This window comes from Tympanuchus pallidicinctus, unplaced genomic scaffold (assembly GCF_026119805.1).
Source record: "Tympanuchus pallidicinctus isolate F22 unplaced genomic scaffold, pur_lepc_1.0 scaffold2, whole genome shotgun sequence".
NCBI classification, from domain to species: Eukaryota; Metazoa; Chordata; class Aves; order Galliformes; family Phasianidae; genus Tympanuchus; species Tympanuchus pallidicinctus.
Window position 1 is genome coordinate 49,037,935 of NW_026294721.1, and position 17,116 is coordinate 49,055,050.

Genomic DNA, 17,116 nt, shown 5'->3' on the forward strand with positions numbered 1-17,116 from the left:
CAAAGCATCGCCAGGGCAACATTGCTAGCTATAATAGATATGTTAACAATAGTTAAAGAAAATCACCTTAAAATTTTTACTGCATCATAGAAACAAAGACATTTGCATTTTTTTAATGGCACCGAAGAAGCTGTTTCTTCAGTGACATTATATTCATTATCAATACCTGTGACATTATATTCATTATCAATACCTGTAACAAAAATGGCAAGTTGATCCATATCTCTAGTATCAGTACTTTCATCAGTTGCCAAAGCATCACATTTGAAATTAGCAGCTTTACTCTCCAAATTTCTTTTGATATGCTTTCGTTTTCCTTCAGTTTGCCTGGCTATATTCCTGTGACACAAACTGATTTTAGAAAAAATCATTTTTTATCAGGATGAATTACATCTGCTATGCTTTCTATAGGCTGCTTAATAAACTCACCATCAATAAATCGTTTAGATTTTTATTTTATTTTTTTTTTTTCCAATTGAAATTTTCTGGATATTTGTGTGTTAAGTAGGTAAATTATTTTATAAAATGACACAAAGCCAAGTTCAGCAATTAAATAAGAGAATATACATGCCTGCTTAATAACAAAAAAATGCATTTCTTCACAGGCAAATACAGTGTTTATAAGTTGAAATATTATCAGTTGCCCCTGCTTTTTATTACCAGGTGGCATATGGACATATAATTTGTCATACATGCAGGTTTCGAGACAACTAAAGTGTGTGTGGTTAGCACAAAAGGTGGGCTTAGCGCGGCACTCTGTGATCCTCTCCACAGTGTTCTGTTGTCACCTATGCAGTCAGCACTCAAGCTGTGCCCCATCGACCCATGAAAAATATTGCTAAAAATCACAGAACAATGCTAAAATTTTGCAGTCTGCTGGGGCTGCATTACTAGCTGACAGGGCCGCATGCGGGCCATAAGTTGTATGTTCCTGGTTTATGTGGTATGTGTCATAAGGCAAAACAATATTCTTCAAGTTGTAGCATTTGTTTAACTTCAGAAAACTTTTTTTTTTTTTTTTCCTATGAATAAATTTAGGTGCCCTACTTGTGTGTTAAAGACACACAAAGGAAGTTTGTTGTATTGTGTGTTTTATTCCTTCCTTTATTGACAGTGTCTTCCACAAATATTTCTTTTGTTTTGACAGAAAGTTACTCCTAGTAGATTACTATGAAGGAATTACTCCTAGTAGTAAAATATAAACAATTAACATCTTTATATGATGCTACATCAAATTTCTGTTGACGTTGCAGGAAATGAAACAATAGCATACATAGTGAAACACCAATGCTTATCGAAGCAGCAGTTGATATGAAATGAGGGTGGGTTTTTTTTATTTTTTTACCTTAGTGATATCAAATATAAGTGTATGTTTTATATGTGTATGCAAAGGAGCAGTGAAAATCTCAGTCTGCTCAAAATCTTTTTTTTTTTTTTTTTTTTAAGGCAAACAAAAGATTGTCTGTATGCAGCTCAGTCAAAGCACACTCTAGTCTGATGTCCTGTCTCTAATAGTGGCCAGTCAAAAGTATCTTGGAAAAATAAGCGCAGATCAGGCATAAAATGAAACCTTCTGGCATGTGGCAATCCACAGCTCAGGGATTTCCCAAGCTGAAGGCTATATTTTGAAGGCTTTATTCCATGAATTTCTGATAGGCTTTCAAACCTCTGAAAAGTTTTGATTTCCATAACACACAGCTGCAGTGATTTTTCTCAGTTTAGCTGTGACCTGTTTACACAAGTACATCATTATTTCTGTTCCTTTTTTTTTTTTTTTTTTTTTTTTTTTCCAAGTTGGTAGTTTTATCTGAAAAAGAAAAACAGTGAATACGAATATTGATTTCTCCATCTCAGTTACCTTCCTCAGTTATTCTTCTAGGGAGAAGGGCTCTAACCTATCGAGTTAGTTTGCCTGCTGAACTTTCATTGCCTCCTCAGTGATCTTTCAATATTGTTTTTTTGTTGTTGTTGTTGTTGTTTTTCCTACTTTTTCCTGTTCAGGAGGAACAAATTGTAAAATGTATTGAGGAGACATAATTTTGAATTGCACAACTACTGTCTGTTTAGTCTGTGTTTTGGGGGTCATTTTTAGCAGATTATAAAATCTCTAGTCATAACATGAGGACTTTTAAGACAACCAAGTGATGGCTTTTAAATGGAGACAATAATTTGAAACACTTCTTAAGGTCAGCTGTTTTTCTGATGGCTTCTGAACAATGCTGTGCTAGATACCTTGGAATCATAGACTTGCCAAGGCTGGAAATGACCTCCAAGATCATTCAGTCCAACTTCCCACTTATCACCATTTCCGCACTAAACCATGCCCCTCAGTACAGCATCTAAATATTTCTTGAACACCTCCAGGGACAGTGACTCCACCACTTCTCTGGGTGTTCCAGCACCTCACCATGTTGTAGGATAGGCAGAGATTTTGGCCATAGGTCCTGAAGTGAAGAGAGTTGAGGGGAATTTAGTTGTTTGTTTTCCAATACTGAAGGGGCTTGGATTTTGCTATCTCTGTGCCTTCTGCAGATGAAAAGTATATCCTGTCATTTCAAAAAAGGGGAGAGGTTGAAAGATTTTAATTATCTTCGGATTTTTGGAGTTAGAAGTATTTCATCAACTTAACAAATAAAACAGTTTAGAAAAGAAATAGAATCCCTTGCTAGCAAGTGTTAAATCACAATGTGAACTAAGGTTTTGGTTGCTATCAGGTAGACACAGATTTTGAGAGGAAGCTTAGATTTGTGCCCTTGAAATGTTTTGTATATCAGTTGAACTGGAACAGCACAGTTGGGTGCATTTTTGGAAATTATTCTATATCTCTCAGTATTAATATTTCATCTTTTTTCAGAATTTTATATGTTTCCATGTATCTTAGAGCAGAAGCCAAAATGTTTCCTGATTTGGAAACTGCAAGACTTCACTGTTAAAGTGAGAAAGTTATTCGGAGCTGTGATGATTATAGATCAATATTCTTTAATAATACTCAAGCTAGATATTCTATATTGAAAATGCTGATTTTAAATGTTGATTTGAATTTGTATAAATAATAAGATTATTTTCTGAGTTTAGAAGACAGGGCTAAATGCTTTCAATTAAAATTTTGAAAAAAGATAAAAATGGCATGTAGCCCCATACAGAATAAAAATGCACATTTAAGGTAATAGCATCAAATGAAAGTTTGGGGGTTTTGTTGTTTGTTGTTTGTTTGTATAATTTGAATTTGTTTACTAGCTTTAAAGTTGTTTATTGGCTTTTTTACAGTAGAATTTTTAAGACAAAAATCAGACCTCATATAATTTAGTGGCATTAGTGCACATCAGGAACTGGTCTCCTACACTGTTTTGACAATTAAGAGTATTAATAATAGAAATTGGGAAGAGACTGTTCCATGGCTGGAGATATTCCTCTTCTGTAAAGGCAGAGGTACTTCCTGGAAATAGACTGAAAGGAAAGGAGTTTAAGAATCTTTATATATCAAAAAGAGCACAATACCACAAACAGCAAATAATGCTTTAAAATACATCCCTTTAGAGTAATGGAAAAGACATTACACACTTTCCCTTTTTTTTTTTATAGTGTATAAACTGCTTGTGTTCACTGTCTTTCAGGGACTTAAGCCTGTCTGTGATTTATTAACCAAAAAGAGCTTCTGAGAGTATTCTATGTTGTTGTCTAGTGAGGAATTACTTCTCAAATTCTTTCTATAATGCATATTTATTGAGTACTGTTTCCTGTCTCTTGGCTAGATGGAGATGTCACCTTTGTTCTCTCCTGGGTAGCTGATACAGGGCATGTATCACTCACTAATCGATAGACTGAGATCTGTTGCTGTATTGTGGGAATTTGTTAGGCCATATTATGGCAATAAAAGCCATTTTTTTATCCCATCTTTGCCTTACATTATATTACATTTAAAGAAGTCAAACAAATTTAGCTGTAAAACCTGAAATGCAAAAGGATATTTTTTTTTTTTTCAGTTAGTAATTTAGTTTTTACTTCTAGTGTGTACAGGAAGCAAGCAAAATACAGCAATCTGTTGAAGGAATGTCTTAGTTATATCTGGTTATTCATAATCACCTACAAGCATGGTAATAAGAAAATACAGTTTGAGTCAATAAATTCAAATATATTTAGTGCTGTTAACATCATCTCTGTCAGCAAGAACAATGTGGTTAGCCTCAAGCATAGCAGAAATCAATTTACAGTGTTGATCAGAAACCAGAAACATCAAAGATTTCACAGTAACTATTGGCAATAAAATAGTAATTTCTGATATAATTCTGTAAATTTTAATACCTCCAAACACTGTACCATCTCCAATTAGATGACTCTTATATAGTTTTTTTGTGAAAGACATGGCAGCTTTTTATTAGCTTATGATGTGTTTATTATTGAGTGGGAATGGGTCACCTGGAATTGTTTAATCCCAGATTTGTGTTTGTTCTTTTGCTGTCTGTAACCTAGAGGAAATTTGGTGTTGTTTTTGTTGGGTTTGCTGCTTATATTTACTAAGGGTAGCTAGACAGGAACTATGAGTAAAATAGGAAATCTTGGGCCATTATCATGAAATGAGTTACAGTGATAATTCAGAATAAACAAATTTCTTGTTAGCAAAATTAAGAGAAAATTCTCTGTTTTGTGAAAATGCATGGCAAAATTCATAGTGGGATTCAGTTTCACCATAAAAATAATAATATGAAAGTAGTGAAGGAAGTATTAATTTTCACCTTACAGGTCAGGCTGTTGCCTTAGGACTTTATATTTTAATATTAAAAGTTGTGTTATTCTTTCATTTATTAAACTGTTAAAACAGGTATATTGCTATGGCAAATTTTTAATATTTTCCACCAGAAAGTGTCTAGTTGTGCTGGGAACCAGATCTCTTTAAATTATTGGAAGAGTTATATAACATGTGGAGTTTCTTATGAAAAATGGTTTTAAAATTTTCAAGTCATTCCCAATCTTAATAAGATTTTTATTTAAAGAATGAATAATGAATTATGCATTTTTGAATTATGAAAGTCAGTAATACACTAAGTATCTTAGATGCCTTACATTATTGCATTAACATATGTAGCCCTCTCTTAACACTTTTTTTTTTTTTTTTTTTTTTTTTCCAAAAGAATGAAAATTTAAATATGAAGGTAGTTTATTGCCTTTAGTTTTCCCTATGCAACTTTCAGAAGGTCCCCCTGGTTCTGCTACATATCAGAAAACATCATTATTAGGCTTGCACTATTTTTAACTCCTTTGCAATTTCCAGTAATGGTTACTTACTGTGTGCAAAACCATTTGGTCGATGTTTAGAAACTGAAATTATATTGTAAATTATAATTACATCACAGCCATAGGTTGAGTGTGATTTCCAGAGGAAAGAAGAAATATTTTATTTCTTTTTTGGAACAAAAAAATTCTCATGTGGGAGGAGAAACTCAGGGTATGGATCGCACATCTTTCTTTTTTCTCCCAAATAAAAATTATTTCTGTTGAGGTATTTTTTGCATTATTTTGGAATTGCGAGTTCTTTTTGGATCACAATGGTGCTTCAGGTTGGACATATTTCAGTGCTTGAGTAGAAAGTGGATTTCGCTGACCAGAATGGATGTTTAATCTTCTCTTCGATGTAAATTTAGGAAATCTTTGTTTCTTTCCTCCCTTTTATGCATTTCAATGTTTTCATTTCTTTTTGGGATAGGGGTCATTCAAGCGCGTGTATGATTATACTACTTGTTATACTACTTTCTAGTTTCTTTACATTTTAACATGAAGTGCTCAAATGAGAGAAAAAGATGAAAAAGTGAATGACAAATCCCTTTCTGAGGTATGTTTGAACCTGCATCCTAAGTAGGGGTGCTGTAATGACACATGTATTAAGTGCAGGAGTCCTCTTTTCCTGCTGAACTCCCTTCCAATTTTCTTTGACTACTGAGTTAAATTCTAGACTTTTATTTCATTCTCTATTTTGAAGTCCATGGAGTGATTTTATACCTGTTTGTTGTGGTCAGTGAGTCTTATCATGGACAATATCCCTTTTTGGTACATGGTGTTTCACACAACAAGAAAATATTGTTGCATACACTGCATACACTGTATAATGTTGCTTCTTCTATGATTCTTTTGGGAGCCTGTTGACTCATTAGATCTCTGTTTATTAAATAACAGAGTAGCAGAGGTCACTGAGTCAATGGAGGTAGGTTCTTTAGCCACCTCTGCCTCTCTGCCTTCACAGTCAGTGTAGTAGCAGTGAGGAGAAAAAAAACAACAAAAACAAAAACAGAAAACAAAACAAACAAACACTTGGTCTTATTCAGGATAATGCCTCAGAACACTGGCCATATTTTTTTATCTTCAGTACAGATGCGACTGAGTCATTTCCTCATCTCTGTTCTTTCCTATTTATAGTACAGCTATGAGATAATGTCTAATGATTCCTAATTCTGTTGAATTACTGTAATTAGTATTTAATTTGTGTACTGTGGGTCATCCATGCCCTTAATCATGCAAGGATAAACCTAGATGAGGAAGAGGCCTAAATGATGTATGAGGCTAGTGTGTAATGTAAGGATGTGTGGTGGGAACAAACATCAGATAAATGATGTCAGACACAACATGAGTGTACCTTTTTTATTAAAGAAATCCAGATGTTCTGAAATATTCTGTTTCTCTCCTTCAAAGGAGATGGACCATTAATGAAACTAATGAAATTTTAAACCAAAAGAATAGCAATTGTGGTTAAGGTATTATGACATAGTTAAATTGCAATACAAATTGTCAGATGATGTTAAGGAGGCCAAAACCATAAATGGACTCAAAAAGGGATTAGTCTCATTCCTGTCTCAGGAATTTATGTGCCTAGGGATTGGCAGAAGCTTGAGAGACAAACCAGAGAAGAATTCCTCTGTACATATTTTTATAAACATCAAATAACAATATCTACTGTCAGACAAACTGGCCAAACTGGGACTCAGTTCAGACTCTACAGTGTCCATTTGAGAAGAATGTGTAAAAAACAGCATAAAAATCCTGCTCTGATACCAGGAAATATTTGTGTGTCATTGTGACAGCTGACATACTAATGAGGACCTCAAAATGGAGTTGAAATGTCTGAAAAGTTACCGCCGAAGCCTTGAATTTATTTCATCATGAACACTTCTTCCAATCACAACGAAAAATTGATAGTCTTCAGTTCTGAAGTATTTATTACACAATTTCTGATACCATGGTGTTTTAGTTGTAAAAGAGCTTATCCAGAGAATAAAACTGAAAAACTGACCAGAAGCTACAGACATTACTGTAGGCTGATATTGCTCAAATATTGAGAACGATTAAGGACATACAGATTTTCTCTGATAACAAATTGGTATTAAAAATGGTGGCTGTATCTTCTATTTTGAATGGAATAGTCAGGTAAAAAAATGCATTTCTTTAAGTTATACTAGATGAAGATACCAAAGCATAAAGGTTAAGACTAATAAGGATTCATGTTAAAATTTAGAAAACTCTTTAGTGTTCACTATAAGGCAGGAGAAAAGCACCTTTTATATGAAATAACCTAACAGTGATTGAAAACTACTTAATCCAAAACACATTTTGATTTTAGCTACTTTATTCAGTAGTAGAAGAGGCATTACTGTTTTGCCCACAAAGCTAAGACTTGTCTGTGCTTTCTGCATCCTCCAGAATTTGTGAGAAAATTAGCAACAGAATTCCTGGCATGCAGTTGTTTCCTCTGTTAGCTCTCTGAGCTGACAATAACCAAGTGCACACATTTTCTGTCCAAGGAACATATTAGATTTTTGAGGTTTTAAGAAATTTAGTTTCTGTGTAGTTTGATGTGTCTCTAAACATATTAATAAATAATCATTTCCAAAATACAGAGTAATTGCTGTTTGAAAACTGAAGCAAAGAAAGTGTATATCAGAATCTTTTTCTGATTTTTCTGACACTGCTGAACTAGGTGACTGTTAAAATAAGAAGCTTAATGATCTATTTAACATAATAGCAAATGAAGCTTTAAATTTAATATAACTACGACTGATGTTTTAGAGATACATGCCTAAGCTTTCAGTCACTGAAAAATACCATGGGCTTAATTCTCCTAAGAATCACACAGATTCTCACAATGTAAGTTACTTCTAGCCAGAGACAAGGGAGAAAAAAACAACAACAACAACAACAACAACAAAAAAAAAAAACAGTGATATTGTCTCTAGCTTTGTCTTAGACAGCTACAAAATAATATCAACATAGGAAGGAACTCTCCTCCATGTAGAGGAGGTTGTCTTGTTAGAGTTGGAGAAAAATATTCTCTTCTTAGCATTATACTTTGATAAGGATCAAAAGGTTTTAATTGTCAGTAATTTCTTCTTTAATTCACCAAGCAGTGTCTGGTTTTGATTTCTCTGTGTTCTGCTAGCGAAACTCATGGGGACCTGCACAGTGTTGTACTGATAATATGTTGGACATGGAGCTTGAGCCATGGCAGTCAATCTGTGTGTTTGTTTAATATTCTGTATTGTGTAAAAGCTAGTTTCAGTTTGAGCTTTAAGCAAATACCTTGGGAAACTTCATTGTTTCAGACCAAGACCAAAACTAAAATTATACTAGTTCAAGTGGTGCCTACCTGTTTCCATTTATTTGGTTTTCAGCCTGTATTTTTTGATGGATCTTAGATTTTCTGTACATCTCTGTCCCTCTGGAATTCATTAAGTCTAGCTCTAGAGTATAAAGGTGACAATTTAGATGTAGTATAGTAGTGTTTGTGTTACTCTCATTTTGAATTGAGCTGTCCAATCAACACCTACAGACTTTGTAGGTATTAGTTTACTCTGCATGCTGTCTTGGAAGTGTAGCCTAATGATGTTTTTGATAGAATAAACACTTACAAAAAAGAATTTTATTGTATATATTCACAGTTCTGTGGGAACAAAGCAAATAAATCACCTTAGTAGCTAGTTTCTTTTGAAATTAATGTGTTGTGAATTTATTCTTTTTCATTTTTTTAGGAAACTGCTTCTCAGAATGTTCAGAGCCACACATATGTTTATAGGTAAAGTAGACTGTTTCTCCTTCTATTTCTGATTCAAAGCTATTTAATCAAAAGATTTTCATCTTAAAAAATAGCGGTGACATTGTCTCTATAAATGTAAGTAATTTTATATATTAGTCTTGTACAGAGTGATTAGTATGAGAGAGTTCTCAACAAGAATGTTATAGATCTTGTTACAAAAAAAGTGCAGCTTTGTTAGATGAAACCATTTCAAACTTCTTTCATTACTTGAAGACATAACATTGTCTTTACAGATCTTTTGAAGTTGGGATTTTTTAGATGGTTGAAAAAAATGTTCCAATATTTGAAAAGATCAACTAAAAGAGATGGCGGGTCATAGAACTTCAGGGCAAACCCCAAGAGGGTTTTGATCCAAAGTCCCTTAAGTTGCTGTACATTTGTGTTTTCATTCATACCAGTGCCTTCAAATACTTGCCAAGTTTAAAAAATATATATCTTTGTTTTATTTCACACTAAAGGTCTCATTCAGAGAGGCACTGTAAAACGGTGTATTTCCTTTATGTTGCTCTTCTTGGGAGTTGAGGAATAGTATGGCTTAATGAGGTACTACATGGATTATCAATAGGATTTTATGATGGACCTCAGTAGCTTTACATCAGAAGCACACTTAAAAGGCTTATAAGAAAAGCAGTGAATGAAGAGTTAGTGCTCCATTTTTCAGAAAAAAAAAAACAATAATAATACAAAAAAAAAAAAAAACAAAAAAAAAAACAGATTAACAAAAGCAAATTCTTGATAAAGTACTGTTTATTTTGATTCATTCATGATTACTGAATAAAGCCAAGGATTAAATATCTAGATATTTTTTTAATTCTTCAGAGCTAACAGATATTCTTAGCAAACATCAAAATAATCTAAGTAGTATAAGAGACAATTTTCAAAATAGGTACGGAAAACAATAAAAGGCAAAAATAACACAACAATACTCATAATATTTTTACTTCTTGAAAGATATATTGTTTATTTTCAATCTGCATATTCCCCATGGTTACATTTTATTTCTGTGTAACTCCCATGCCATTATATTATTTGTGCCTATTTATGACAGAATTAAATGCAGTGGATGTAGAAATGGGGAATACATGTTTTTAACCTGCTTTCAATTACTCTTTAATTTAATTTCCTTAGACAACATATGAAGGTAAGAATGGACAGAATCCAGTTGTCCAAATTCATCTGTCATTCTTCCTTTTAAAATTTATAAATTGTTATTTACAGGTAGAAGTAAGGATTATGAATAACATATGAATAAAGTACCTTTTACCAATGAGCAAAATAAGACTGAATCACTCATAGCCGCAGTAAGATTACTCAGATATTTTGTGGGCTATAAGATATAGCTTGTATACTGAAGAAACCAGAAATAGGAATTGGAAACGTTGCATTGTATTATATGTTAGAGATCAGGAAAAAATAGAAGTAGGGAATAAGTAATTTTAGATACATCTGGTATTAAACTATGTGCAAGTGAGCTAATGTGCAAATACAGCTATAATAAAGCTACAGAATAGTTCAGTAAAAAATTTTCAGGCATTCTGTCAGGATACCAGTAGGACAGTGTCTTCCCTGATGTATCAGTGCAGTTTAGCTATAGGAAAAACTGAGGTACAGCATAAACACATGAAAAACTTACAGTACTCAAACCAGATCAAAGCTCTGTCTTGCACAATATTGTGTTTGATCAATTATGAATACATAGAGAATCGTATGAAAACAGGACAAGTATACATTGATAGCTCGCAGCCTACCCCTACATAGGTGTCTGAATCTACTTCCAAATCCACTGCCATCCATATTGATCTTATTCACCCACAGCTTAATTTATTTGTGTGAGAAGATTTAATTCCTTTGGGTGTTTTGAACCTTTTACCCCCTAGTTTCATTTAATATCCTCTAATCTTTTTATTAGACAAGGTAGTGAATTAATAGTTGCCAAGTGACTTTCTCCATATCCGATATGAATTTCTAGATGTCTGTCAAGCTCACTCCAGCCTTAGATTTTGCAGGCTGACAAGTTCTAGGAAACCAATCTGTCTGATGCATTTCGATTACAGAGGATATGTGGCATCTGAATTGCAAATAGCGTATGATAGTGGTTGAGGCCATAAAGTCTAGCTTCAAAATGTTCAGCAGTTCAGCATCTCAGACTTTCTGATTTGGATCAGTGCCATTTCGAAATATTTCTCCTTGATGAAATTCACATGTAATGATGATTTAAAGGAAATGACTCGAAATTATGATTTCCTGTGAAAGATTTGGTTTTGCAAACCATAATCTGGTGGAGAAAACAAAACAGCAAAAGTTACCAACTGGTTCTAGATGTAAAGAAAATGATAAAGAGATACTTCTCAGGACCTTTGTCATATAGTATCGTGACAATCCAGACGCACAGGTACTGCAGTGTTTGTAAAAAAAAAAAAAAAAAAAAAAAAGAACTATGACAGGGCCATTTAAACTCTGTTTTGAATTTTGACTGAGGAGTAATATTGAAGAGAATTGTTGGAATTAGACATATATATTAAAAAAAACAATTTGCGTCCTTTTTATATATAGAAAAAATATATTAAAAAATAAGATGGAAGTTGAATCTCTTTTACTTTAAAAAAAAAAAAAAAAAAAAAAAAGACCACTTCTAATCTACTTACAAAGAAGGCATTTTATTTCTTATAATATGCTGGCTCTAAAACTTGATACTGTCTCAGGAGAACACATGTAGTATCATGCTTGGTGACTTCTTGAAATTTACTATTTCCCTTGCTCTCACAAATCTTTTCAGAACATCAATTTGCATTTCTTCTACAAAGTAATTTTTCTTAATCTAATAGTGTATTTAATGATTAATATAATTCACTGTTAGAAATATATTTTTTATTTAGAATTTAAAAGATTATGTGATAGCATTTAGGGATACATACCATAAATCGCACTGGAGTAAATGACAATTAAAATAATAACTTACCACATATATTTAAACATTATGAAAAGGTCATTAGAGCTGTTTCATCTGTCCTTATTTATGTTAGTGATTGAGTGAGTGAGCAAATTTAAAAGTAAATTTCATAATAGGTTGATTCCATTTCAGTGTAACAGTGTGTTTCAGTTGAAACAGAGGTGATGTGGGATAGGTGATGCTGCTAATCTCACCTGCTGCTCTAGCTATCAATACTCGGAATTCTTTCATACAGTCTGGAGTAAATAGAACACTTTGGGGATGTTAGAGGTGAAGATTTTGTATGAAAGGGAATGTATCGCATTTAAATATATGCCTGTTTTTAAACATAGAATATGTGTACCAAAAGATAGGAGCATAGACTATTTTTAAATTAATATCTGAAAATGTTGTATCTCATCACAGAAAACTGTGAGATGAAAGTTGTCCTAATTTGCATGGATAACATTATTAAATAGATTCCCGTGTATTGGTTAAGATTGCATGGAACATTTTTTAAACCTGAGTTTATCAGCAAGAGGGAAAGAATCCAAATATTACATGTGCTGGCAAATACAAATGATTTTATAGTTGGCTAGAAGAACTCATGGGTGATCTCAGTCATGGAATAAACTGAGTTCCATTTGTTAAATGCCCCATGAAGCCATAATAAGGGATTCTGTATGCATCTGTTGCACATTAAAGATGTGTGATCAAGCACCATATTTAGAAAATAAGATCCAAGAAATATCTTAAAAATTCTCATCTTTGGAAAATACAATATTACTGCTTTTTCTCATATCAGAAATAGCAATTGAGTTTTCTGTGTAGCTGGCTGAATAATTTATGTTGATCTGTTTAAATTTTATCATTAATGTCCACAAAGCATTTAAGGAGATCTTAAATCGCTTGTATGCAGAAATGATTTAAAATAATTTGTTAAAGTATTTGTGCAAGTATATATAAATATTGCTTTTGTCTTAGAAATATGCTTTTTTTCTGAACGGGAATGCAGTTGACTTGGTTGAACATATGCAAACAGATTCTTACCAATTATTTAATATAAGAAGGCTATATGATATAACCAAGTTTCTATATGTATATAAATGATTCTGTTAAAATTGGAAATCATTTTCCATTGCTACTCTGTGAAATAAATAAAAGCTTGATCAAGTTCATTTAAATCCGATCCTAGTTAGAGTTCTGTGTGTAAGTCGCAGTTGAATAGAGGGCTTCAAACATAAATTGATTTTATGTTGAGATGTAATTCTTTCAATTATTCTTCAACATTGTATTCTGAATAGGAATTGATACCATCTTTAAGATGACTCTAATCCAGAACAGGTTCTCAAAATCAGCACAGGCTATTTTAATATACTAGTTATAATCAATTTAATAATAAGACGCCAGTCTTCAATTATATGTTGGTCAAATAAAAACCCACAAAACTTTGTAATTTTACAGTAATTGGTGTCATGCCAAGTGATACGGAAGTGGGCTCATAAGAATGTAATGAGGTTCAGTGAGACCAAGTGCAAGGAGTTGCACTCGGGTTGGAGCAATCCTAGATATGAACAGAGACTGGGTAATGAACTCTTAGTGAGCAGCCCTGCAGAGAAGAACTTGGGGGTCCTGATGGGCGAGAAGCTGTATATGAGCCAGCAGTGTGCTCTCGCAGCCCAGAAGGCCATTGGTATTGGGGGCTGCATCAACAAGGACTGGGCCAGCAGGGAGAGGGAGGGGATTGTCTCTCTCTTCTCTGCCATTGTGAAGCCCCACCTGGAGTTCTGGGTCCAGGCCTCGGGACCCCAATACAAGAAGGATGCAGAGCTGCTAGAGTAGATCCAGAAGAGGGCCACAAAGACAATCAGAAGGCTGGAGGTACTGACTTTTTACTCGAGTAGATAGTGATAAGGCAAGGGGGAATGGATTTAAACTGAAAGAGGATTTCTAGATTAGATGTTAGGAAGAAATTCTTCATTCAGAAGATGGAACAGGCTGCCCAGAGAAGTTGTGGATGCCCCATCCATAGAGGGGATGTCAAGTAAGACAGAAAACAAATAACATTTTAAATATTTCATAAATTCCACAATAGCTCAAAGATGAATAGAGCATGTATTTGTACTTGTTTGTTCATATAGGGCTTGTGTTGTTTTTCAGAAAGTGACAGGGAATATGATGAAATAATGATTCTATGTGTACAGTAGTCATTTGGAATACTGCATAAAATGACCTGTTCCATGTAAATGGCTCAATAGGATACTTCAGGTGTATTTTTAATTATGATTTCTTTTATAGCTTGTATGTAATTATTCCCACAGAGATGGCACTAAGTAAACACTCTTTCCCTTTCAAACCAGTGCATATTTTCCCAGCTGGAGACTAATACATATTAGGACACTTTACTGATATTTTGCCATTGGAAATACATCTATTTATCTAAACTATTATCACCAGCATATTGATTCCCTAGCTTGCAGCATTTGTAGCCCTGTACAACTGTGGAGCATGAGAAATTACAACACTAAACCCTCAGTGAGAATCCTCACGGTCTTCAGGTTTCTATTTTAAAAAGTAATTGTAAACCATTGCACGTTAACTCTTGATAAATATTAAGCCTTGCATATTCTTACTAACATTCCAGATTCTTAGATCCAACAATTAAAATTAACAGTGAAATTTGACTCTGAAAATTACTGCAATAACTCATGCTTTTGTGTCCTCAAAATGAGCAATCTAGATTAAAAATAACAGTGGACTACAGGAGATGTAGCAGACTGAAGTAATCCGGAATTCTATCTTGTATTTTATGCACATGTGCAAAGAGGATATACTAATGTTTAGTTAATCATTTTTAAAATCATAAATTGCTTCTTGAGTATAATTGTCTCTTTTTCCTGGCTGCTACATGGTTACCAGATCAAAGTAATGCTCTAACTTCACTCAGGCATGCTTTCCTAGACAAAATGACTCACAGCAACAATCAGTATTCTCAATGAACTATGCAGAGCACAACTATTCCAACTGCTATGACTAGCTAGCATCATGTGGACTGGAAAGAAAATTCACTTCTGCTGGAAAATACCAGCAATAAATTGAGACTATGAATTTTATTTTAAGTCAGTCATATTAAAAAAAAAAAAAAAACTTGCAAGGTTCTGGACTCCACAGTATGTACTGAACTGGGGGAAAAGGGCAACATTTTAGAAAGATTCATAACAATAAGCTCTGATTCTCATACTTCAGAGTAAAGAAATGTTTTCCTGGCTTTATGCGGCTTCAGAGGCTTAGCACTGTGAGATGAAAACAGAAATAGCATGTAATGAGCAAAGAATGGAGTTTGACAACAGTTTAATGCTGTCTTATAGTTTACAGAGATAAGTTCTATCAAAAGTTTAGCAATATATTTTACAAAATCTTAGGTTGTCCTAATTGCTTAGGTAAAGTAAGAGTGAGAAAATATAGATAAGTTTCTTAGGAGACCATCGTTGGCAATAATTGTTCATAAATGCATGTACTGCCAAAAAGCAATGACAAAAATAAGGCATGATTGTGAAGCGAGATATATTTTTCTCTGGTAAGATAGGGATTATGAAAATTTAATAAAGATACATGACCAATTTTTTCTTTGAGTTAAACATCTAATTGCTACTCTATAAGATTCCTTCTGAAAATTTGCAAGTAATGTATTTATGTCTAATGAAAATAGAGTTGCAAATATACACACATTTTTTTTTTTTTAATCTTGAAACCTTTTCTCAAATTTCTTTATGAAAACAAAAAGCATGGTTGCATATTTTTCACTGTTCACAGGGCTGAGTTTAGTCAGTGTATCAAAATGCATGAAGTTATTTGCCATAATTAGAGCTTGCTGTAATTTAAATTTTATTTTGAATGCTGTTATTGTATGAAACATAATTTTCACCTTGAAGACCCATGTTTAAGTCACTCACATGAGCAGCCAAATCCACCAAAAATGCTAAATCTGTGACCCAGTTTTCATCTTCATATGCTGGCACAAATTTTCATTTTGATTCCATAAAGGACTTGATTTAATTTCCCTAATCCTAAAGTCTTCTTAGCATTTTAACCCAACTTAGCTACCTTCCTTCAGAAAAGTAAATGATGACCCTGTAGTCAGCATCCATACTTTTAATGCACTCCTAAAACTGGTGATGATTCAGTTTCTTGGACTTAATGAAATTCACAGCTTTGATAACAATTTGCACAACATTATCCATTTTTAAAGCTTTTCCACATAAATTTTCTTGATATCTGATGCATTGATATTTCATGAAGAATGAGTTACTGGTGGTGATTGTGTTGTCTTCTACTAATTTTATAAGTCCCTCTTTTTTTACAAACCATCACCAGTGCACTGTTGGTAGCTATATTAGATATGCTGAGGAAGGTTAATTTAAATTGCTTTAATGTATTTTTTCACTTCTTTGTACAAATGAAGAGATTGAATTGCATATTCCAACAGCACCAAAAAATCCATTTCTTCAGTGATATTATATTTGTTATCAATACCTCTGATGAAAATGGCAAATTGACCCATATCTGTAGCATCAATAACTTCATTTATCACCAAAGCATAACATTTGAAATTAGCAGCTTTAATCTCCAAATTTTTTTCAATGCGTTTTCCTGCTTCTTCAGTTCACCTGGCTACAATCTGATAATACAAACTGATTTTAGAAAAATCTGTTGTTTCTTGTTTGTTTGTTTTTGTGATTATGTGGTATCTGTCATGCTTTCCATTCATTGCTTAACAAACTCACCATCAGGATATCGTTTAAATATTTTGCAGTCAGATTTGCTATCATATAATTTTTATAACAGAGCCTGTTTGAGTTTTAACTTCTTTAAAAATATTTTGCTGAGGTGAGAGACTTTTTTCAGTTCCGCTCTTTTGTCTTTAAGAAGCATTCCTTGATATGCACCACATTTGTCAGCTTGTTTTTGCTTATAATGTCTTTTGAAATTGTAATCTTATAAAAGTAACAGAATGTCCTTGCAAAATAAGCACAGTACCATACCATTTGTTAGCACTGCACTGCATCTCTTCCCCCATGTCCCAGGGCTGGGGCAGGCTGCTCAGGGGGCAG

General features: G+C 33.4%; 1 long non-coding RNA gene across 1 annotated transcript in view; it reads left to right on the forward strand.

The window, feature by feature from the left end:
* The window catches only part of LOC128080738 (uncharacterized), a 216,288-nt gene that overhangs the window by 143,608 nt on the left and 55,564 nt on the right, over nucleotides 1-17,116 (forward strand). Inside the window, exon 4 of the long non-coding RNA XR_008206864.1 lies at nucleotides 9,012-9,055. This is a non-coding gene — a long non-coding RNA (uncharacterized LOC128080738). The remainder of the gene's footprint in view (nucleotides 1-9,011; nucleotides 9,056-17,116) is intronic.